The sequence below is a fragment of the Schistocerca serialis genome, chromosome 3, assembly GCF_023864345.2.
Source record: "Schistocerca serialis cubense isolate TAMUIC-IGC-003099 chromosome 3, iqSchSeri2.2, whole genome shotgun sequence".
Classification (NCBI taxonomy): Eukaryota; Metazoa; Arthropoda; class Insecta; order Orthoptera; family Acrididae; genus Schistocerca; species Schistocerca serialis.
Window position 1 is genome coordinate 797,429,239 of NC_064640.1, and position 3,018 is coordinate 797,432,256.

Below are 3,018 nucleotides of genomic sequence, written 5' to 3' on the forward strand. Positions count from 1 at the left end.
CCCTCAGAAATTGGGGGCCGCGCGGGATTAGCCAAGCGGACTAAGCGCTGCAGTCATGGACTGTGCGGCTGGTCCCGGCGGAGGTTCGAGTCCTCCCTTGGGCATGGCTGTGTGTGTTTGTCCTTAGGATGATTCAGGTTAAGCAGTGTGTAAGCTTAGGGACTGATGACATTAGCAGTTAAGTCCCATAAGATTTAACACACATATGAACACACACAGAAATTGGGGTTTGGAGGCTTGTCTGCTCTGTAAAGTAGACTATATGGAGATCTGTGACATCTCTGCCGAAAGAGCACACTGCCGGTGGACGCACATGTGTATCGGACCATACACTCAGCGCACGTTGTTGAACAAGGGGCTTCGTAGCAGAAGACCCCTGCGTGTTGCCACGTTGGCCCAACGACATCATCAGTTACGATTTTAGTGGGCTCGGGAACATCGAGACTGGACCGTGTATCATTTGAAACGCGTCGGCTCGTCGGGTGAACCACGATTTTGCTACACCAGGTCGATGGTCGCCTTCACAAACGCTGTCATCCAGGTGAACGGTTGCTCGAAACGTGCACCGCGCCACGGACGCAGGCTGGTGGGAGCAGTATTATGCTGTTATAGACATTCTCATACGATTGCATGGCACCAGTGGTAGTAATCGAAGACACCATGTCAGCTGCGGACCCATCTACCTCCTTTCATGCTTCATGTTTCCCTGATAACGTCGTCATCTTTCAGCAGTATGTTTGTGACTCGAAACCAGAATTGTGCTACTGTGCTTGAGGACCATGATAGTGAAATCACGTTTTTGTCTTGGTCACCAAATTCGCCTGATGTGAACCCAATGGTTCCCATTTGGGTCGCCGTCGAGCGCCATTACCGCGTACGCAAATCAGTGTCCTGTTATTTTCAGGGAATTACATGACTTGTGCATAGACACCTGGTGCCTCGTAGTTCCAAAAATCTACAAACAACTGAATAGATGTTATGCAGAATCGGTGATATAATGCGTTAGAAAGATGGCCCAAAAAGCTATTTAGCAGGTGGTCATAATGTTTTGGCTCATCAGTCTATATTAGAAAGTAGACGAATCCATACTGGTTATTAAAAAAGTGTATGCTGATATTATGCCAGTTGGTATTGTAGTGGACAGTATTAGAAGCCTGTGATGCACAAGCAGAACCGCGCGACCGCTACGGTCGCATGTTCGAATCCTGCCTCGGGCATGGATGTGTGTGATGTCCTTAGGTTAGTTAGGTTTAAGTAGTTCTAAGTTCTAGGGGACTGATGACCTCAGATGTTAAGTCCCATAGTGCTCAAAGCCATTTGACCCATTTTGCACAAGCAGAAACCAAATTAATTTAGTAGCAATGTCCATAACAACGACAGTAACATCGCGTGTGTCCCAAGGAAGCGTGATAACACATTTAATATTTTCAGTGAATATAAACGATTTATCAAATAGGTTCACCAACACTGTAGGAGTTTTCTCTGGTGATGCAGCAGTGTGCAAGAAAGTATCGCAGTTGGACGACCGTAAGGAACTGCAGAGAGACTTGGACAACGCTTCCACTTAGTGTAGTAAATGGTAGGCCTACTTCTCTTTCAGTGTGGATAAATGGAGGATAACTCGTGTAACAAATAGAAAGAACGGTATAGTATCTGACTACAGGACCATTGGAGAACATCTTGAGCACTTAACATCGTATACATATTTAGCAGTAATACTAAGAAACGCCATGAAACGCGAAGTGAATGCTTTCTTTTCTGTTTTCAAACCCTACAGTGACATAAAGCGCTCCGTCATCAGGCCACAAGTGGCCCATTAGGACCATCCGACCGCCGTGTCATCCTCACTGAGGATGCGAATAGGAGGGGCGTGTGGTCAACACACCGCTTTCCCGGTCGTTACGATGGTTTTCTTTACCGGAGCCGCTACTATTCGGTCGAGTAGCTCCTCAATTGGCATCACGAGGCTGAGTGCACCCCAAAAAATGGCAGCAGCACATGGCGGCCCGAATGGTCACCCATCCAAGTGCCGGCCACGCCCGACAGCGCTTAACTTCGGTGATCTGACGGGGACCGGTGTATCCACTGCGGCAAGGCTGTTGCCCTTACAATGACATAACCAGGCAATTTTGGAGTCGTGCCACACAGCGTCTCAGCAGCTGTTGAGTTACTTTCTTTTCTCACTCAACAATGCAGGAGAATTGTAGAAAGTATACCACTCCATTTACTTTTACCATGTGCTCTGATGGATGCCTTCATTGTTCGTTGGAATCCCTCTATTTTTCCATTTGATCGTGAATGATACTCCATCGTTTGTTTTAATTCAGAACCACAAATCTCACCTAATGCACGAACAGATCTGACTGGAACCGTACTCCTTGGTCAGTGACTATTTGGTTAGATGCTCCAAATCTAGTGAGCCAGGAGCTATAAATAAAACGCCCGTGCTGCTGTTTTTGCTCGAACGTCGCGTAGTGGAATGACTTCAGTCCAGTTACTAAACCGATCGATGCACGTTAAACAGTATGTGAATTCAGCTAAGGGAGGCATAGAGCCGACAGATCGATGTGTGCCGCATTAAATCATCCATCTGCGCTTTGAAAATGGCCAACAGCAGATCAGTTCCGTCAAATAACTATGTTCTTTTGGCATGCTGTGTATCGTTCCGCCCAGTTTTGGGTATCTTATCTGATGTTTGACCAAATGAATCTACATGTGAGTAACTTCACAGGAAACTTAATACCAAGGTGTGTCATACTGTGATAATTCTCAAAAACTGTACATTTAAATTGCTGAGGGCTATAATGACGTATGTTACTTGTTGATACATCGCACCTTAATAATCTTCCGCCAGGGGTTTCACGGTGTTCAAAATTCAATGAGTTTTATAGGACTAGATCGAAGTTTCTCGAGTTCTTCGTCACTAACTGGAGCATCTGCTGTCTTCTCGTAATCAATTGGCACTACTCGATCCAGTCTGAGCTGCTTGTCAGCCACATTATTTTTCCTTCCAGAAAT

At 46.1% G+C, this 3,018-nt stretch overlaps 1 pseudogene; it reads right to left on the minus strand.

The window, feature by feature from the left end:
- Window positions 1-1,986: 1,986 nt before the first annotated feature.
- On the minus strand, window positions 1,987-2,104 carry LOC126471973 (5S ribosomal RNA; annotated as a pseudogene).
- Window positions 2,105-3,018: the final 914 nt, after the last annotated feature.